This window comes from Bubalus bubalis, chromosome 7 (genome assembly GCF_019923935.1).
Source record: "Bubalus bubalis isolate 160015118507 breed Murrah chromosome 7, NDDB_SH_1, whole genome shotgun sequence".
NCBI lineage: Eukaryota > Metazoa > Chordata > Mammalia > Artiodactyla > Bovidae > Bubalus > Bubalus bubalis.
This window is the reverse complement of record NC_059163.1, coordinates 83,306,155-83,328,949: the sequence shown is the minus strand read 5'-3', so window position 1 is coordinate 83,328,949 and position 22,795 is coordinate 83,306,155. Positions and strand designations below refer to the sequence as shown.

Sequence of the window (22,795 nt, the reverse complement as noted above, 5' to 3'; positions counted from 1 at the left end):
ATCTCCAGTAGCATATTGGGCACCTACTCACCTGGGGAGTTCCTCTTTCAGTATCCTATCATTTTGCCTTTTCATACTGTTCATGGGGTTCTCAAGGCAAGAATACTGAAGTGGTTTGCCATTCCCTTCTCCAGTGGGCCACATTCTGTCAGATCTCTCCACCATGACCAGGCCATCTTGGGTTGCCCCATGGGCATGGTTTAGTTTCATTGAGTTAGACAAGGCCGTGGTCCTAGTGTGATTAGATTGACTAGTTTTCTGTGAGTATGGTTTCAGTGTGTTTGCCCTCTGATGCCCTCTTGCAACACCTACTGTCTTACTTGGGTTTCTCTTACCTTGGGCATGGGGTATCTCTTCACGGCTGCTCCAGCAAAGCACAGCCACTGCTCCTTACCATGGACGAGGGGTTATCTCCTCCCCACCACCCTTCCTGACCTTCAATATGGGATAGATTCTCTAGGCCCTCCTGTGCCCGGGCAGCCACTGCTCCTTGGACGTGGGGTTGCTCCTCCCAGCCGCCACCCCTGGCCTCAGATGTGGGGTAGCTCCTCTCAACTGCTGCCCCTGACATTGGACGTGAGGTAGCTCCTCTCGGCTGCCTCCCCTGACCTTGGACGTGGGGTAGCTCAGCACACTAAGCGTGGCTGGCTGCAACTGATGCACTAAGCGCAGCGGAGAGGAGCTACCCCACGTCCGAGGTCAGGGGCAGAAGCCAGGAAGACCCCATGCCCGAAGGGCAGCGGCCAAGAGGAGTTACCCCACATCCGAGGTCAGGGGCAGCATCCAAGAGTGCCAGGCTGCGACGGCACAGGAACGGCCATGAACAGCTACCCAAGTCCGAGGTCACGGGTGGCGACCAGGAGGAGCTATGTAAGGTAAGCATGTGTTAATGTCTTATTCTAATTTTGGTAATCATGTTACAACATATATGGTACTAAATCTTCACATAATACAACTTAAACTTACACAATGCTATATGTCAATTATATCTCAATAAATCTGGGGGGAAAAAAAAGAAAAAAATCCTAGATATAGTAAAAATATATTGGTCCCAACGGATCTTGGTTATCTATAGTAGCTTTGAGTAGAGTTGCATGTTGGCAGTACCCATCTAAACAATTTCTATGATACAGACAGTCTTGAGCAAAGATTCAGTGTGTTCCAACGTAACAGCCCATGTCTTTCCCATTGCAGACATTAGGCATTGTGACTGTAATTTATAAAATACCTAAATGATAAAATCTTTCTTTTGAGATCCCCTGCTGCTGATGCTAAGCTGCATCAGTCGTGTCCGACTCTGTGCAACCCCATAGAGGGCAGGTCATCAGGCTCCCCCATCCCTGGGATTCTCCAGGCAAGAACACTGGAATGGGTTGCCATTTCCTTCTCCAATGCATCAGAGTGAAAAGTGAAGTTGCTCAGTCGTGTCTGACTCTTCGCCACCCCATGGACTGCAGCCTACCAGGCTCCTCTGTCCATGTAATTTTCCAGGCAAGAGTACTGGAGTGGGGTGCCATTGCCTTCTCCAAAAAACCATTATCTCTTTCAAAATGTTCCAGTTGGACACCTGGCCTTTCAGAATGTAGCTTTTATTTTCTACTGCCTTAACAAGTAGTAATGATTATGTAACTATGTTACATTCCAACAGAATGTATGTATGTGCAACTTACAGAAAAAAAGTTATTAAAGGGAAGAACCATGTCTTTATTGCTTTTTTATTTCTTCTTATTGATTGTAATGTGGATATGAAATTTACAGTTGAAACAGCAATTCTAAACCAGCAACATACTGAGTAAGGGAGACCTTACAACAACCAGTTCAAAAAAGCCTGTCCACTGGATCTGTTGGGCACCTTTCCAGCCCTGAGGCTGCTGCCTCAATTTAACTTACTCAATTTAACTCTCAATTTTCTAAGAGAGAAATCCATTTTTTCGTATTTTGTCGAAACCAGTGCTGATTTGGACTTTCTGTTACTTTTGGCTGATGCAAGAAAGTCTGTGCAACAACAAAATTTATTATTTTAATTTGGCTTCCAGGTAGACATGGAAAGAGGGAGAAAGTATTCTAATATTTCAGAAACAAGTAATGCAATTGACCTGTATGTTACATGTAGTATTATAAATTAGCAGCATTTGTTAGGAACACATTAATGAAAAACACATATAGTATACTAATCAACATTTATAATGTCACTTGTTCAAAATTAGCAGGAAGATTGGGTTAAAGTTAGTCTCATGAGATATATTAAGCATAATGACTCATAAATGGATTCACGCTGTGTGTCCTGAACTCACTGCTTTAATGCTGCTAAGTTGAGAGCTGAGCAGAGTAGAAAATTCAAGAATGTCATCCGATAAAAGCCTTTTCAGTGACACTCAGTAATCTTTTCCCTGAATATATACCTAAACTATGCAGCTTTCCAATTTGAAATACTATCACTCCCTATAAAATTAAAGATTGCTGGAAATGTAAGAATGAAAATATATCAATACATTTGGAATCTTGATGTACTGATAATAGAAGAATAGAAGAAAACTGCTGTACTGCTAGAAATAGAAGAGGCTTCAAGTCACCTTGGCTGTGGTTGGTCAAATACTGATGTAACACTATGCTATTTGTCTAAGAGAGTGATATCATGGAAATGTATTCTTTTGATCAGGACAATCCTGCATAGTAAATTCAGCTGGGAAGGAAGTAATACAAATCTGATTTACCTTTCCATGATTTTCTGCCAACCTATAGCTTCAGGGAAGTGTCCCAAATATTTATCTTAAGAGCTCAGGGAAAGATATGCTAGAAATAATATGAAATAAGCTCTGTATTTGATATTCAGGGCAAATCTAGGTAATAAGTGGTAAGTTGTTATTCTAAATTTTGTTTAAATCAGTTTACCTTACTTTATTAAAATCATACAGGTAATCTGCATCACTGTGAACAGACCAATCTCCTTGCACAAACATTGTGAAAACGGCACATTCTGAAGTCAATGAGTGGTAATAGCTCAAGTTCCTCTACCCTTTCAAATCATTATACATGGATAATATATTCCTAAGCACCTCTCTGATTTCTAAATATTTTAATCAATGTTGTAAATATCTTTTTAAGAACATTAGTACAGAGATAGTTTTAATAATTAAAAAAATTCTGTTACCTTAAGAGCAGATTTAACATTAATATCAAAATGCTTAGTTTGCATAATATAAAATCATGTTGGGCTAGTCTATGCTATGGTAACAAATAACTTTCAAATGTCAGTGGCTTCACACAAAATATATATATACTCACTCAAAATCTGCTCTGCATCTAGGCTTCAATTTAAGATAGTTACTGTCTATATGTAGACTCAGGTAAGAGTCTGAGACTGTCCCCACAGTCTCAGTCTTACGGCATCTTCTTATTACTTTTTTCCACAATCACCCCTGCAGAGAATGTATGGGCTGCAGAGTTGAGCACCAGACATTAGATGCATCCACCTGAAAGGGCACACATTTCATTAGCCACTTGAGCAAAATCCTTAACATGGCAGGGATGCAAATACCTTGTATAATTGGAAGGAGGAAAACTACAAATATTAGTAAATTGTACTAATGTCCACCACAGTTTATATTTTTAATATAGACACACAGAGAAATTGCTTTGTTCAGATGATCAGAAGCATAGGGATCATATTTTATGATACGAGTCAGTTCAGTTCAGTTGCTCAGTCATGTCTGACTCTTTGCAACGCCATGAACTGCAGCATGCCAGGCCTCCCTGTACATCACCAACTCTCAGAGTTTACCCAAACCCATGTCCATTGATTCAGTGATGCCATCCAACCGTCTCATCCTCTGTCATCCCCTTCTCCTCCTGCCCTCAATCTTTCCCAGCATCAGATCTTTTCCAATGAGTCAGCTCTTCGCATCAGGTGGCCAAAGTATTAGAATTTCAGCTTCAACATCAGTCCTTCCAATGAACACCCAGGATTAATTTCCTTTAGGATGGACTGGTTGGATCTCCTTGCAGTTCAAGGGACTCTCAAGAGTCTTCTCCAACACCATGGTTCAAAAACATCAATTCTTCAGCACTCAGCTTTCTTTATAGTCCAACTCTCACATCCATACATGACCACTGGAAAAACCATAGCCTTGACTAGACGGACCTTTGTTGACAAAGTAATGTCTCTGCTTTTTAATATGCTGTCTAGGTTGGTCATAACTTTCCTTCCAAGGAGTAAGTGTCTTTTAATTTCATTGCTGCAGTTGCCATCTGCAGTAGAGGCATGTGAATTATATTATGGACAGACCAGCTGACATCACTGAATTTAAACAGTAAGTCTACTGATAGAATGAATAGATGACCCCATTGTTTTCTTTCCCCTTGGTTTATCTAAAAATATTCATTATTTGAGTGTTTATATTATATTAAATATTCCTGGTTCGTGTAAAAAGTGTCAAAGATCTAAGGAAGTCAAGAGAAAAAGAATGTAAATAAACACTGGAAGGACAAACTTGAAAAATAATTTTCCACAGAGGCCAGAAGTTGGCAGGAACAATCTAATAGCTGACAGGTATTGAGTGCTTGCTATTTGCCAAATGATTTGATCACTTTGTATGTGCTTTTAAATTTTAAATCAGAACACTCTGGTGTATATATTAACATATTTATTTTACAAATGAGGAAATTGGTAAAATAACCCATCCAGGGTCATGTACCTGATCAGTGGTAGATAGCCAATAATCAACTTCATGGCCTGCAAGTAGTTTTTTTCATCTGCCACTTTCCGTGGGCCTCCCAGGTGGCTCAGTGGTTAAAGAATCAACCTGCAATGCAGGAGACACAAGAGGTATGGTATCAATTCCTGGATAAGGAAGATCCCTTGGAGACGAGCATAGCAAGCCACCCCAGTACTCTTGCCTGGAGAATCCCATGGATAGAGGAGACTAGCCCCTACAATCCATAGGGTCACAGAATCAGACATGACTGAAGCAACTGAGCACTCAAGCCACCTCCCTTACAGAGTTTACAATCATGGGTCGCAAATCAAGGTTTTATAGATGTTGTCAGTATTTTTATGTCTCTTTTCTATAATTTCATGAGCTAAAATTTTCCTTTATTTGTAGAATAAACATATTTTTACTTAATAAAACATTTATCATTCTCATGCATTTAATTGCATTTTAATTTGATAGCATATGTAGATTCAGAAAATACATGGAAAATGATGGTGCAGTCGTGCTATGGTGTTATAAATTCCAAAGATGCCGTAAATGAAAGATAGGAGGTGGCCACAAGCATGCACTCAGTTTCGCTGCTGGCGCTAGTGATGTACTTTCCCAATTCCTTTGTTGACCCATTTTTATTAGTCTTGACTCTAAGTAGTAAGGATGTCTATAAAGGAGAGAAAGAGAAAGCTGTAGTTGGGGGAAGAAAAAGACATTGGGTTATTTATAGAATGTTTGGCTAATGTTATTTTAACATTATTCTTGGGTGAAAAATTATTTTGCTTTCTCTAGACAGCCTCAAAATAGAGCTTAATATTTTCAGGAACTGAGTTTTGTACTTCTGTGGTTCTTCCAAATATGAATAAACATTTGAAGTTAAATATAGATATCAATGTACATATTTCAACAAAAGAATAGAGACAAAGGATATATTAGTGCATACATCTTATTTTAGAGGTGTCATAATTAAAGCCCATAGAAATGTACTGACTTTCCCAAAATAACCTCATGACATAGTGAAGATCCATTATATACAGTATGTGACTGAAAGTCTCTCAGTCGAATCTGACTCTTTGCAAACCCATGAACTGTACAGTCAATGGAATACTCTTGGCCAGAATACTGGAGTGGGTAACCTTTCCCTTCTCCAGGGGATCTTCCCAATCCAGGGATTGAATCCAGGTCTCCCGAATTGCAGGCAGATTTTTTACCAGCTGAGCTACCAGGGGATATACAGTATAAATGCATGTAAAATTGGCAAGAAGTATCATCTAATGTGAACTGTGTGAGTTTATCTGGTTAGACTTCAAATTCACAATTAGAATTTTTTCATATAAATTTATTTATTTTAATTGGAGGCTAATTACTTTACAATATTGTATTGGTTTTGCCATACATCAACAGGAATCTGCGACGGATGTACACGTGTTCCCCATCCTGAACCCCCCTCCCACCTCCCTCCCCATACCATCCCTCTGGGTCATCCCAGTGCACCAGCCCCATGCATCCTGCATCATGCATTGAACCTGGACTCGCAATTCATTTCACATATGATATTATACATGTTTCAATGCCATGCTCCCAAATCATCCCACCCTCGCCCTCTCCCACAGAATCCAAAAGACTGTTCTCTACATCTGTGTCTCTTTTGCTGTCTCACATACAGGGTTATCATTACCATCTTTCTAAATTCCATATATATGCGTTAGTATACTGTATTGGTGTTTTTCTTTCTGGCTTACTTCACACTGTATAATCAGCTCCAGTTTCATCCACCTCATTAGAACTGATTCAAATGTATTCTTTTTAATGGCTGAGTAATATTCCATGGTGTATATGTACCACAGCTTTCTTATCCATTCATCTCCTGATGGACATCTAGGTTGCTTCCATGTCCTGGCTATTACAAACAGTGCTGCGATGAACATTGGGGTACACGTGTCTCTTTCAATTCTGGTTTCCTGGGTGTGTATGACCAGCAATGGGATTGCTGGGTTGTATGCTGCTGCTGCTAAGTCGCATCAGTCATGTCCGACTCTGTGCTACCCCATAGACAGCAGCCCAACAGGCCCCTCTGTCCCTGGGATTCTCCAGGCAAGAACACTGGAGTGGGTTGCCATTTCCTTCTCCAATGCATGAAAGTGAAAAGTGAAAGTGAAGTCCCTCAGTCGTGTCCGACTCTTAGTGACCCCATGGACTGTAGCCTACCAGGCTCCTCCGTCCATGGGATTCTCCAGGTAAGAGTACTGGAGTGGGTTGCCATTGCCTTCTCCGGCTGGGTTGTATAGAAATTTTAAAAAACCATATTGTCTTATTTTGTTTCACAGAGTAATTTGTGTTTTGGAGACTGGTTAATCTCTGATTACAAATCTTCCAAAATCCTTGAGATAGAAGAGATCCTAACACAGTCATTCATAAAGATTTTCTCCAGCCACTAAATTTTGGGTTTCTGTCTTAAAATTGCCCACATGTTAATAGGGTAACAGGAAGCAGCTCAAAGCCATTGGTAACTGATTTTTTTCACATTCTTTACTGTATTGATGCTCTTTGTTACCATCCTCACAGCTCCTTCTAGATGATGTCTAACTTATTGATCTGCAGGTTGGGCACGAGAAACTTTCGGGAAGGTACTGAACTAGTGTGAATGTCACCAAACGCTGATGGTCCATGTAGCTACCACCCCATTCAACCTTCAGCTTGCTCTAAAACCCACAGGGTTTCTCCTTTCTCTAGGGTTCAAAAATATTCCTCTACTTTTGAAAGCAATGCATTCATTGTTGTTGTTGTTGTTTAGTCATTCAGTTATGTAACTCAGCCTCAGACTCTTTTGTGACCCATGCACTGTAACTTGCCAGGCTCCATTGTTCATGGGATTTTTTTCAGGCAAGAATACTGGAGTGGGTTGCCATTTACTTCTCCAGGGGATCTTCTGGACCCATGGATAGAACTCATATCTCCTGCATTGCTAGTGGAGTCTTTACCACTGAGCCACAAGGGAAATGCAATGTATTAATTGCTTCTAGACATTTCAGGCCTCTGAGGGAAAAAAAAAAAAAAAGACAGACCTGACAGCTGTCAACTGGTTCCTGACAACACTAGCAGTTGCACCAAGATATTTCCTTTCTGATGTGGAAAAGTCCACAGGCTGCCATTAAGACAGACCAGTCCAAGAATATATAGGAGCAGAACAAAAGCAGCTCACTCTGTAATTATGTCTAAACTCAGAAACAAGAACTCTATGAAAACTATAAAAGTAACCAAACATCCTTCTATTTTGGCTCCCTGTGCTGAAAACCTCCTTTCCCAATTAAATTAGCCTCAATTCATGTCACCTGTCTCCTAGGTGAAACTTATTAGGAAATTAGTCATGAAATTACCCTAACTTTCTGATATCAGAGGAAATGCTTGCTTTTTTAAACCTTACTCAAAACCACTGAGTGCAAGCCCAAACCCTACAGAATCAGTGGTCCCCAACCTTTTTTGGTACCAGGACCAGTTTCATGGAAGACATTGTTTCCATCGACGGGTGGTGGGGCTTGGGGGGTTGGAGTTTAGGAGATAATGCAAGTTATGGGAAGCAGCAGATGAAGCTCTGCTTACCTGCCCCTCAACTCTTGCTCTGTGACCAGGTTTCTAACAGGCTGTGGCCATGCCCAAGGGCTTGGGGACCCTTGTATAGAATATCACCCTTTAATTAGGATGGTTCATGGTCCCCTGTGATGCGTAAATAGCTTCTTGGAACTTTTAATCTACAGGTGGGTCCCCGGTGGTCTTTATATATGAAACATGAGTATCTCTGAACTTTTTTTCCTCTCATTTCCTATTCTCTAATTATTTTATATCTCTCTAATTTAAAAAATAGCCAAACTCAAATACATTCCAAAATAACTAAAGTACACAAACACTAATGATTTTATCTATGTTGTCAAATTTATTTTTTTAATTTGCTTATGACATATTCAGTATTTTCTTTTTCTATATTTGACAGATGTATGGTACCATCCTTATTTTCATTTTTTTTCCTAATTGTCTTTGTGAATCTCTTAGAGTTTATTAACAACCATTTTAAAGAAATAAGTTTTGTCTTTAATATATTGTTTTGAATGAATGCCTTTATTTTATCCATCTTTGTTTTTATCTTCATTGTGACTTTTCTTTTTGGTTTTTATCTGCCATATTATATATATATGTATATAAAATGGAATCTTTGATCATTAATTTTAAACCACTTTGCCTCCTCTGGTAGGCTGAGTAGTGACCCCCAAGACATCCATCCAAGTCCTGCTTCCTGGGCCCTGGGAATGTTACCTTTTACATGGCAAATGGGACTCTATAGTTGTTCTAGGGTTAATGATTTAAGATGGGAAGAATAGCCTAGATTATCCAGGTAGGTTCAATGATGTAATTGGAGAAGGAAATGGCAACCCATTCCAGTGTTCTTGCCTGGAGAATCCCAGGGACGGTGGTACCTGGTGGGCTGCCGTCTATGGGGTCGCACAGAGTCGGACACGACTGAAGTGACTTAGCAGTAGCAGTCAATGATGTAATCACAAGCATCCTTGTGAGAGAGAGGCAGGTGGGGGCTGTATAGAGAGATGGAAGGCAAAAGGGAGGCTGCATGAAGTGTTGCAAGGCAAAAGGCAGGCTGTGTGAAGTGTTGTGCTTTTGTCTTTAAAGATGGAAGAACAGCCAGGAACCCTGCAGCCAGAGATACAAATAATACAACTCCAGGAACTGTAAAAGCCAAGGAAATGAATTCTTCCCCAAAGCCTTCAGATGAATTGCAGCCCTGCCCACATTGTGAGTTCTGGACAGTGAAACTGGTTTTGGATTTCTGACTTCCTGAACTGTAAGAGAGTAACTGTGTGTTAAGTTATTAAATTTGTGTTAATTTCTTAGAGTAGTTGTAGGAAACTAATGCACTCATCTCATATTAGTCTAGAAAGTTCTGTTTCCTTCTATAGAATGAGTTAGCTGCAGAGACAATTTTTCACTCATTGTGCTCTCATTTTCATTTAGTTCCATTTTTTTTTTTAATTTGCTTTGTGATTTTTCTTATGATTCTTACTTGAAATTATGTGGTATGCTTTTTAAACACTTAGGGATTTTCTAGGCACCTTTTATTTACTAATTAATTTAACACTGCTGTGGTCAGAGAACATCTTCTATATGACTTTGCTCCCATTTTTCAGTATGGTTTGAAATTTATTGAGATTTACTTAATGGTTCAGCAGATGGTTTCTTTTGATAAAAGTTATTTGTATACATAAACTGGATATGTTTTCTGTTACTATTAGGTGTAGTGTCCTAAATGCAACTAATTCAAATTGGTTAACTGTTTTGAAAATATTCTATATCCTTAGAGATTATTTACTCATTGAATACATTATTGAAAGAAAAGTGTTAGAGTAACTATTGTTATGAATTTATCCCTCCTTAAATCCATTTTATTTTGAAATTCTATTAATTGTATAGATACTTAGTTTCTAGTAATTTCATAAACAACTTGACCAGGTTATTCATTCCAAAATGACCTTATTTATCTCTGTATTTCTTTTTGTTGTTGTTGTTGTTTTATTTTTTTTTTAATTTTATTTTGTTTTTTAAACTTTACATAATTGTATTAGTTTTGTATCTCTGTATTTCTCATGGTCTTGAAGTGTACATTAAGATTCTAAAAAAAAAAAAAGGCAGAAGTTTTCTTATAATTACTGTTTGCTTGATATCTGTTTTTGTTTTCAATCTTGAGTGTTGAAATGTCTTTTACTCATTTTTATCTCTAATTAATAGTACAATTAAAAATATAGAAGTAATTCATTATTAAAAATTTTTTTTTGAGTTGATAACTATTTCTCTGCAGTGTGGAATTTTAACCCTAGAATCCACTAACTTTATCAGAGAGCATGAAGGTGCTTCACAGAGAGTCAAAGTATTAAAGGAATTGGTGTATGTTTTTATGACATTGCCTACATAGAGCTTTTATTAAAGAGGTTTTAAAACACTGCTCAGGTAAGTTTTTCCTAAACAAAATTAATGTAAGAGCATTATTAATCTTGAGTGTACTGTGGAAACATAAGTATGAGTCCAAAATTGATTTGAAAATCATTTGAAATTCATATGCACTTTTGTATTAAAGAGGAAAATGAAATTTAATTCCTTAAAATAAGTACAGTCTGCTTTTCAACAATGCATAACTCCATAAAGAAAAAGGTAAATATAAAATGCAACTGACAATACATGAGTGACACCATAATTCAGAAATAGCATTGATTCATATATATTTTTTCTCAGCACATTCAAGCATTTTACTACAAAGAACCTGTAGCTGAAAGTAAGTTTCCCTCAGATAGTAAAGTCAGTAAAATCCCACTGAAATAGAAGTGTGGCATGATGCCATATCCACAGATCTCCGTGGGTTAGTTTAACTACATTCTGCTTTGGAAGTGTTCATTTCACCATTTGTGTGTGTGAAAGGAAGTACTGCTCCACCTGTCCTTTCTGGGGAAGTTTTTCTGCTCTTGTTTTTCTCAGCTCCAATCTTTTTCCATCATCCTATCTATCAAACAACCTTCACAGTCTATTTTTTAAGATAAATTCTATATTTACTAAGATATTCTTCATTTACTAGAAATGTTATTGCATTATTATTTTGATTTATGATTTTGCTATTGCTCCTGTTACAAAGTTTCATAGATTTCAAACTTTGACCCTCTAATCTATTGGTATTCCCTCACCAAGTTTTTGGAGAAGGCAATGGCACCCCATTGCAGTACTCTTGCCTGGAAAATCCCATGGACAGAGGAGCCTGGTAGGCTGCAGTCCATGAGATCGCTGAGAGTGGGACACGACTGAGCGACTTCACTTTCACTTTTCACTTTCATGCATTGGAGAAGGAAATGGCAACCCACTCCAGTATTCTTGCCTGGAGAATCCCAGGGACGGGGGAGCCTGGTGGGCTGCCGTCTGCCGGGTCGCACAGAGTCGGACACGACTGAAGCGAATTAGCAACAGCAGTAGCACCAAGACTTATCCAAAAGCACTTAAATAATATTAGAGCAGAAACTCCTATACTTCTTTACTGAATTTAAAAACTCAGACCATTTGACTTTCTCACATAATCACAAATATATCATTAATATTTAGTATACCTTTAACTCATTTGAAGGAGATGTACTTTATATATACATGAATGCCTAACCTGATTTTTCATCAACAACAAAAAATGAAACTGAAAGTATATTGATTTCATGTAAACTCACCAAAATGCACTCATCTGCAGGTTTTTTTAATAAGTTATCTTAACACTATGACAAAAAGCTATTTAGGAACCATAACATTAAAAAGCTCTGGAAATTTGATTGCTTGTTTACCTTTTAGATCTGTTGTAAATAACTGAACTGTCATCAAGTAATCATCAAGGAATTCTTCTACAAATTTAAATTGTTTGTACATTTTAAGATATTAAGAATTTCAGACCATGCTAATCTGTGAGAAGATAGTTAAAAGACAATATATTAACAGTCACCTAGTCAACAAAGCCTTTAATGTCCTTAAAATTCTTATAGTTCTTTAAAACTAAAACCAAGTGGTAATAAGTAGAAGTTAATATTGAATTCATAAGTAATGAAAGAAAAGAGAAAGGGTAACATAAATGCTTCTCAGCAAAGCTTTAAAAATGAATAAAGCAAAACAATAGCAGAGAAAATACTATGCCATAGAAAATGATTTGCTATTTTGAGATTCATTTCAAGTTCATAATAGATTTTGCTTCTCTGCTTTAGCAGTAAGATATTTATTTCATGCCCAATTTACATCAAAGCCAACCACAGAATCCCTTTTGTGAGATGAAGTTGCTTTTTACTTTTTTTTTTTTGTATTATATTTTTTTCTTTTCTTTTTTTTTTTAATTTTATTTTTAAACTTTACAATATTGTATTAGTTTTGCCAAATATTGAAATGAATCCGCCACAGGTATACCTGTGTTTTTACTTTTTGAGCTACACCAGTCTGACATTAGGTAAACCTAGAGGATCCTATCCAGTACTCTTGCCTGGCAAATCCCATGGATGGAAGAGCCTGGTAGGCTGCAGTCCATGGGGTCACTAGGAGTTGGACATGACTGAGCGACTTCACTTTCACTTTTCACTTTCATACACTGGAGAAAGAAATGGCAACCCACTCCAGTGTTCTTGCCTGGAGAATTCCAGGGACGAGGGAGCCTGGTGGGCTGCCATCTGTGGGGTCGCACAGAGCCGGACACAACTGAAGCAACATAGCAGCAGCAGCAGCAGAAGATCCTAATGCCATGTTGAGAGAAAATGTGGGCTGGAACTTTTCTAGTGTCCTACTGAAGGAAATACTATTACTATACTAACAGACATAGATACAATCTATTCAACTATTAAAGATCCATTTTAGTTAACTCTAATTATTTAGGTTGGACCCTCATACATGTGTGTGTCACATAATTCTCTCAGATGATAAGAGCTCTGGTACACTTCAAATAAGCTGGCAAATCTGAGCAAGCATTTTCTCTCTTATTGAGGTACTGACAATACACATGAGTCTGAAGAAGAAAAACCTGCCCATCATTGAATCAATGAACCAGGAAAACATGCAACCTGTGTAGTACCATTGTAACAGGAAGAGTCTCGTAATGGCTAGCTGTTCTAATGAGGGTGTGAATTCTCATTTAACCTGAGGGCCTTGGTGTGATTAGGTAGGAAATGCACAGATGTATTTAATGGTTAAGAAACAGTCTCTTGGTCTTCATCAGCTAGGCTAGGAAATCTTTCTATATTTCTAGATATTTACACTTAGCAGCAGCAGCAGCAGCAGCACACTAATAGCAGCTTGTTCTGCTCCCCACCCTGCCCCCACCAGCTATGTTGGAATTGTTGGTTTACTTTTCATTAAATTAAACTAGAACACACTTATGATGCTATGGGTTTCAACAATAGAAATAGGCTGTAAGAATATGGAAAAAAATAAACTATTGTGACCCCTACATTTTGCTTAGAATGTGCCTTTTTTAAGAGTTTTAACCAGTCTATAATATTTATTAAATATTTATATTCAATGTTCAATTATTAAAATATATTTTTCAATATTCGTTATAATTTTCAAAATAAATTTAGTCTTATTGTAGATACGGAAAATGCTACCTACCTTTATATAGTGAAGTTATATAGCCATGTATTATCTATAGCCAATGATAAGCTGAAGTTACACTTGAAGGTCAAGGGCAGATTTCTCTTATGTAAATGTGATGTGTTCAAATGTTGAGCAGGTATTACAACATACTGTGAGCCTCATTGGACATCTCTCAAAGATTTATCTTAAAAAAGAAAGCTTCAGTTCAGTTCAGTTCAGTTGCTCAATCGTGTCCGACTCTTTGCGACCCCATCAATCGCAGCACGCGAGGCCTCCCTGTCCATCACCAACTCCCGGAGTTCACCCAGACTCACGTCCATCGAGTCAGTGATGCCATCCAGCCATCTCATCCTCTGCCGTCCGTCCCCTTCTCCTCCTGCCCCCAATCCCTCCCAGCATCAGAGTCTTTTCCAATGAGTCAACTCTTCGCATGAGGTGGCCAAAGTACTGGAGTTTCAGCTTTACCATCATTCCTTCCAAAGAAATCCCAGGGCTTATCTCCTTCAGAATGGACTGGTTGGATCTCCTTGCAGTCCAAGGGACTCTCAAGAGTCTTCTCCAACACCACAGTTCAAAAGCATCAATTCTTCCATGCTCAGCTTTCTTCAAAGTCCAACTCTCACATCCATACCTGACCACTGGAAAAACCATAGCCTTGACTAGACAGACCTTTCTTGGCAAAGTAATGTCTCTGCTTTTGAATATGCTATCTAGGTTGTTCATAACTTTCCTTCCAAGGAGTAAGCATCTTTTAATTTCATGGCTGAAGTCACCATCTGCAGTGATTTTGGAGCCCCCAAAAGTAAAATCTGACACTGTTTCCACTGTTTCCCCATCTATTTCCCATGAAGTGGTGGGACCAAATGCCACAATCTTCGTTTTCTGAATGTTGAGTTTTAAGCCAGCTTTTTCACTCTGCTCTTTCACCTTCATCAAGAAGATTTTTAGTTCCTCTTTAATTTCTGCCATAAGGGTGGTGTCATCTGCATATCTGAGGTTATTGATATTTCTCCCGGCAATCTTGATTCCAGCTTGTGTTTCTTCCAGCTCAGAGTTTCTCATGATGTATTCTGCATATAAGTTAAATAAGCAGGGTGACAATATACACCCTTGACATACTCCTTTTCCTATTTGGAACCAGTCTCTTGTTCCATGTCCAGTTCTAACTGTTGCTTCCTGACCTGCATACAAATTTCTCAACAAGCAGGTCAGGTGGTCTGGTATTCCCGTCTCCTGAAGAATTTTCCACAGTTTATTGTGATCCACACAGTCAAAGAAAGCTTACATCCATGAAATTTTTTCCAGTCTCTCTTTATCCCCATGAGAAAGATCACAGCAACACATTATCATACCATATTATTAATATAATAAAGGGGCAATGAGAATCACTATCCTCATTACCCACTGACCTACTCCCTAGCAGTGAGCACTTTTGGCCATATTTTAGTTCTATAAAATTTACTGCATTCTTTAAATTAAAATTCTTTTAAATATGCACATAGAAAAGTTGGCTAAAATTTACCCTATTCTCCACCTTCTTAAAAAATCTTCAAATACATTAATAGTTTTAATTTCCTCACAGGTCCCACTTCATCTTCAAATAATATAACTAAAGCCCTACTTTTATATATACCACAGATTCCAGTTCTAATTTTATAATGAGTCCTCATTCCCTTTCACCTTCCAGACCCTTGCAGCTGTAATTTTACTTTTATTTTGTCAAAATTATAACCACTATAGGACATTCCAAGATGTTCTTTAAATTGGTTGTAAAAAGTGTAAAATTGGTGATGTTCCCCTGTAGTACCATGATATTTAAATATGACTTACTTCATAGACAAATATTGTTAGGATTTTTTTGTCTTTTCTATTGGTCAGTGTCATGATCTCTTGCTATTTTCACTGCCGAAACTTCCCAGAATGAATTTTGAATTATCTATAAAAGCTTTTTTTGTTTGTTTGTTTTTTGTTTTAAGTCATTCCCTGATAGCTCAGTTCCACTCCAGTGTTCTTGGGCTTCCCTTGTGGCTCAGCTGGTAAAGAATCCGTCTGCCATGCGGGAGACCTGGGTTCAGTCCCTGGGTTGGGAAGATCCCCTGGAGAAGAGAAAGGCTACCCACTTGAGTATTCTGGCTTGGAGAACTCCAACATACAGGAATTGAGTTGTAGAATATGTAGCTACCTGAAGAAACCAAATGCTTTATTTCTAGTCATCTTGTATAAAGGCAACTAATAGCAAAACATGAACCAAAAAAAAAAAAAAAAAAAAAATGACACTTGTGAAACAAAAGGAAGATGGTCCAGAAGGTAACATGAAAGGCTAAGTATAACAAACAAAATGCCTTCAATAGGTGTAGTTGTAGTCTTTAAATTTGACTAAGGCAATGGCACCTCACTCCAGTACTCTTGCCTGGAAAATCCCATGGATGGAGGAGCCTGGTAGGCTGCAGTCCATGGGTTGCTAAGAGTCAGACATGACTGAGCGACTTCACTTTCACTTTCACTTTCATGCACTGGAGAAGGAAATGGCAACCCACTCCAGTGTTCTTGCCTGGAGAATCCCAGGGACGAGCGAGCCTGGTGGGCTGCCATCTGCAGGGTCGCACAGAGTCAGACACAACTGAAGCAACTTAGCAGCAGCAGCAGCATGATGATTAGTAAACCAAAATTAACACCCGTCTTATTAGCAGCTGGCATTAATAACTTGAGTGTTCAAGGCAATTAACTTTTAAGAACCTACTATGAGTCATATAAACATAAGGTTTTTCTAGTGAGCAACCGAAGAGAAACTGGGTCTGTGAAAGAAGAATCACATCTTATAAAGTACAGAATTGTGTGTTAATAAAGTCTCCTTTTCTCTTTCTCATGATGTCAGTCCTCTTTCCCCTACTGGCCAAAAAGAAACTTTAAAATAAATTAGTTTGGCAAATCAGGGCATATCAGGATAGTGCATGTTTCTTTCACATAAGAGTCCAAGGCCTGTGTGTAAGTAGAAAGGCTAATTTGGAGGGGGGAGGGATTATTTAAGGACCATAAGTGCTGTCTTTATCTGTCATTTCTTAAGGTCTCATTTTCATCTGTATCCTAAAGGCCAATGGCAAAAGAATGTGGGAGACATTTGCTTCCTTAAAATTTCAGCCTGGACTTTTGCAAATATCACACGGCAAGATCTAATCGCATGGCCACAGTGACCACGAGGGTAGCTGGGAAGTGGGGATTAGCTTTGGCTCAGGAACATCTGGTGTGAACAGTAAGGAGGGTCTGCCAGAGAAACCTGCTGTGTGGTGTCAATGTACTCTTAGTAGCTGAGGGAGAGTGAAAATAAACTTTAGACAATAAGTTGGAAGGATCCACTGGAGAAGGGATGGGTTACCACTCCAGTATTCTTGGATTTCCCTTATGGCTCAGCTGGTAAAGAATCTGCCTGTAATACAGGAGACCTAGGTTCTGTCCCTGTGCAGGGAAGATCCCCTGGAGAAGGGAATGGCTACCCACTCCAGTATTCTGGCCTGGAGAATTCCATGGACTGTATAGTCCATGGAGTCACAAAGAGTCAGACATGACTGAGTGACTTTCACTTTCAGACAACATATATTCACACTGTTATATTTGTTTTATTGTATTTGGTTCTCAGAACACAATCTTATTTTAAATTCTGTGTATGCAGCTTTATTTTCCACAGCATGTGTTGTGTGATTCTCAGTGTACATAAAGTTTTAAAAATACCGTAGTGAAAGTCTGTCTTATATTTTCATTAGATATGCTCTGTGCAATGAAAGAATGATTCTTTCAAGAACATCCTATTACAGAAACAGTTTTTTTAATCTAGGGTTTTTTCTCCTAACACACTTTGTACAAAGTTATTAACATGAAATGAATTTCAGTAAATGTATTTGTATGGAAACAGATGCATGTATACAATTCTCTATAGTCCTCCTTATGCTAACAGATACATAGATTATTTGAAGAAATAAGTGGCAATTGTTACAAGAATAATTCCCCCAAATAAATGTTTCCAACAAGTTCCAGGTAGAAGTAATGTAAAGAATTTGTTCTCTGAAAAAGATAGGGAATATGGCTTTTCTATCATCCAGTCATAAGAGAGCTTCAAAATGTATTCAGCTTTGGATTTGGGTTGATGCTCCATCAGAATAATAGTTAGGTGGACAAATAACCTCCTGAAAAATTATCTTTCTCTCCTCTGCCAGGAATTTGATAATGTTATTAATTTCTCAATTTGCTTCATTGTTCTAAAAAAAAAGTCTATATAGTTAAAGCTTTTGCAAGCCATGGTACATTCTTTGGTCTAATTCTAGTTTTGTAATTTGTTCAATGAAAAAAAAAGTAATCCTCTATATGGTACAAGATAAATATATTTTAAAATATGAATTCTTTTATCTTTGATCTGAAGGTCTATCATAATATGTTCCCTGGCTTCAGGCTTTGCTGTGATTTAAAGCCGTGCTTTGTACACAATTCACCTGAGTAGATATGACCCAAGGGTTACCATGGACTGCTGGGGCCTTTTGTTGCTCAGCAAGGAGTGAAAAGGAGCTAGGCCTCTCAGTCTCTAAACAAAGAAATATGGGAAGAATGTGCTCATTAGCGGTGAGAATTGAAGTGTTTAGATGATGTTCTAGGGAAAGAGGCTAAAAAAAGTCATTCTAAGTACATACAACTAAAAATCATGGCTGAACAGAAACTTGGGACACACCAAATTTAGTCAATTTATATCAAGGAAAGAATAAAGTGTGCAGATAAAGACAGAAATATGATGTGAAAGAGCAAGAGCCCTCACCCCACAAGCCTGAATATAAGCAGCAGTAAATGCTGGCTCTCTAACAATGGATCCGTTACACAACTTTAGAACAAGCCACGAATCCACACCACTGCCCTTACAAATGAGCAGGAATCTCCCTTACCACCAAAGGTGCCACCCATTCCAGTCACTGCTGGTGAGTCTCCTGAACATCCTCTTATGTTGTAATCCACCTAAGTACTGTTGATTCGTACTCGAAAAAATGCCGTGACAATTAAACTATCAGACCTTATATTCCTGATATCTGTATTTATTATCTTTGGAGGGGTCTTCTCTGACTGTACATCCCTTTTGTAATAAAAATTTCAGAAACAAAGACCTGGATAAAATAAACAGATGTTTATTCGGGGTCTGTCAGGGCTGTAACCTAGAGACACAGATTCCAGAAACACTTGAATGGTGCTCCCCTGGACTAAAAAATGGAGGAAGCTTATAAAGGCAAAAACTGTAAGGCTGCAGTTAGTTATATAAGTTGTTTGTCAAGAATTATTATTTGGGCTCTGTGTGCATGTGTGCCACTTCAGCTGTATCCAACTCTTTGTGACCCTATAGGCTGTAGCCCACCAGGCTCCTCTGTCCATGGGATTCTCCAGGCAAGAATACTGGGGTATGTTGCTATGCCCTCCTCCAAGGGATCTTCCAGACCCAGGAATTGAATGCACATTTCTCATATCTTTGGCATTGCCAGGCAGGTTCTTCACCACTCGTGCCAACTGGAAAGCCATAATTGGAGCTGGCAACAAGTAAAGGAGCTTGTTAATCTAGGATTGGTTGGGCTCTGAAATGGTTGCCTAGTATTAAGAAGAACAGTGACAGACTTTATTTTCTGTGATTTTGTGCTCCAAAATCACTGCAGATGGTGACTGCAGACATGAAATTAAAAGATGTTTGCTCCTTGGAAGAAAAGCTATGACCAACCTAGACAGCATATTCAAAAGCAGAGAGATTACTTTGTTGACAAATGTTCATCTACTAAAAGCTATGATTTTTCCAGTAGTCATGTATGGATGTGAGATTTGGACCATAAAGAAAGCTGAATGTCAAAGAATTGATGCTTTTGAGCTGTGGTGTTGGGGAAGACTCTTAAGAGTACGTTGGGCTGCAAAGAGGTCAAACCACTTGATACTAAAGAAAGTCAGTCCTGAATATTCACTGGAAGGACTGATGCTAACGCTGAAACTGCAATTCTTTGGCCACCTGATGCAAAGAACTGACTCATTGGAAAAGACCCTAATGCTGAGAAAGATTGAAGGCAGGAGGAGAAGGGGACGACAGAGGATGAGATGTTTGGATGGCATTACCGACTCAAAGGACATGATTTTGAATAAGCTCCAGGAGTTGGTGAAGGACAGGGAAGCCTGTCGTGCTGCAGTCCATGGGGTAGCAGAGAGTTAGACATGACTGAGCAACTGAACTGAACAAACTAAGGGGGACGTTGAGAACATAAATTTGCAGCTAGTGGATGTTTTTCCAAATATGCTTGGTGGTGTCCTTGGGTTTGCTATAGTTCAGAGAGAGTTCAAGTTCTCAGTGGAGCAGGAATGTGTCTGAGACCAGATTCTTATTGGTTGCCTGACCAAACTACAATCACTGCACTATAATTTCAATTTGTCATCACCTCCCACACTTGCATCCCTATATCAATCTAAAGTATCTTTCATGTCACCCAAATATTTTCTCATGTACACCCAAATAATTTCACCATGTACTCTGAAATCTATGAAACATCTGTTTCTTAGAAAATAAACTCGAATTCCTAACTTGTTCTTCTCATTGCTGTAACTTAGACTCATTGTGCTGCTTCCTTTGCTGCCTTCTCTGGATGGTGGGGACTGAGCCCAGCTTGATGCCTTGTTACTTCTAAACTTCTCCCCAGCCCCTCCCTGCCCATCCTTAAATAGCGGGCCCTATTGAGAGAAAGGCCACTCAGATACAGTCATCTCTTCTCTTTATTTTCAAGTAAACTTCAATTTTGTTGATTTTGGAACTTAACATATCTTCCATGCTTTTTGCAGATTTGCCATCAACTTTGCTGATATTCCATCCAGAATATGGAGAAGGCAATGGCACCCCCACTCCAGTACTCTTGCCTGGAAAATCCATGGACAGAGGAGCCTGGTAGGCTGCAGTCCATGGGGTCGCTAAGAGTCGGGAACGACTGAGAGACTTCACTTTCACTTTCCACTTTCATGCATTGGAGAAGGAAATGGCAACCCACTCCAGTGTTCTTGCCTGGAGTATCCCGGGGACGGGGGAGCCTGGTGGGCTGCCATCTATGGGTTCGCACAGAGTCAGACACGACTAAAGCGACTTAGCAGCAGCAGCAGCAGCAGCATCCAGAATATCAAAGAACACCCAGCCTTAGTTACTTGATATAGTCACATTCACTTTTTCTCCCTGGTTGGCCAGTCTTAATGATCTTTCTCCTTTTTAATAATGAAGTTTTAGGTTTTTAAAATGTTATGTTCAAACTTATAGTTCCATGTCTTTTCTCCTTCAGTTACCCCTACTACCTTTCTGTCTTAACTTTGAGAACTCCAATTTTGTGACCCGCTAAGTTTTCTGTTTCTGTTTTGCTGTTGTTGCCAACAATTCTATTTATGTATGTCTTAGCTTTCCAGTTTAGGTACAGTGTTAAAAGAACCTCAACCCTCATTTCACATTGTCCTTCCCTTGAAGTCACCTGGCAAAACTCCAGTCATGGGAAACTCCAGATGTATGTTGTTACAAAATTTTAAACATATTGCTAGTTTGAATTCAGAGGATTCATCCTCAATTGTGCCCTCCATCTTGTGGGATAATCATCTTTTCATTCAGATTCTTCACATTAGCTATTTAAATTGTTTTCCAATTTCTTTAAGCATTGAACCCTACAAATTTTCCTCTAGCAGCAGAAAAACTCAAATCTCTTTACAGAGAAAATAGTATCAAAGTTCCTGCCATTAAACCTACAAATATATTTGTATTACCATTCACTATTTTTGTTTCTTTCTGATTCTCTTTACAGTCACTGATTATCTATATTCTGGAGGTCTTTCTCTTGCATACCACAACCCTTCTAACTCTTTAATGAAAGTTTTAACATCTCAGCATATCTTACATTTTAAACAATCACACCCTACCTTCTTCTCCTTAAAGCAAGGTACACAGTTATTGTATTCTCATCCTCATATTGGTTTCCACAATTGCAGCCTCATTTTTCTTTTGAAACAGCCAAACATATTCCAGTATTTACCTGTTTTATTTCTTTAACATTTGTCTACCCCTCCCTTCACAGCAATCTTTATTTCCGGCAACCCAGTGGAATGACTTTGACAGTGATTAACATTGATGATTTATTGATAGATCATGGCAATTTCATTCAATCAACAGATATATTATCAGAATAGCAAAACAATAGTGATTTTACTATGTAGTAGTCCATAGGAAACATAATTAATTGCCAGAGTTGAAATAATGTGCCTTTGTTTATAGAATCATAGACAATTGTATTTTTAAAGAAATACAGGTGTTTTAGAAATTCAAAAGTATTGAGAGTGAGACATTAACACTACCATCATAGTTAAAAATATAGATAAAACATAGATAAAAAAATGAAATGAATTTCTTTTATAAGCTTTATAATCTAGGTTTGTTAAATATAGATTGTGAGCTTGCCATTTTCCCAGCCCCATATGGAACATTTTAGACTAGAGTTCAGAAAACGGTGATTCAAAAATTATTTAGACCAACACTACTTTTTGTCATCAAGAAAAAAAGAACACATAATCTGTATACTGTTGAAGGCATTTTAAAATAGATTTGATACTTTGCTTTCTTTGCTAATTCATTAATTTTCATTGAAAAATAAAATATTTTTTGAATTTTTATCTTTTGATATGTATGCTCTTCCTTTACTTAAAATCTGACTGCCTGAAATAATATGATGTACATCCAGAATAATGTTGTTTCAAGTGCTGTTACATCCTGTCAGTAAGTACATTGTTTAAATGACTTTACAGATTGATAAGCAACTGTGTGCAACATGAGAGTGCTAGTCTTTCCATGTAAGGGTCAGAAACTAAGTTGGAAGAAACTGAACAGTTGTGATTCTCTCAAGTTGTCTTCTAACTTAGCAATA

General features: G+C 38.3%; 1 long non-coding RNA gene across 3 annotated transcripts in view; it reads left to right on the top strand.

Annotated features, from left to right (window-relative positions):
- Window positions 1-8,118: 8,118 nt before the first annotated feature.
- Window positions 8,119-22,795, top strand: part of LOC102399390 — a 174,033-nt gene continuing 159,356 nt past the window's right edge. For 2 of the 3 annotated variants that reach the window (XR_006552395.2, XR_006552396.2), the window contains exons 1-2: window positions 8,120-8,458; window positions 9,381-9,503. This is a non-coding gene — a long non-coding RNA (uncharacterized LOC102399390). Of the gene's footprint in view, window positions 8,459-9,380; window positions 9,504-22,795 lie in introns of all 3 variants that reach the window. The other variant, XR_006552397.2, reaches the window with a different exon arrangement.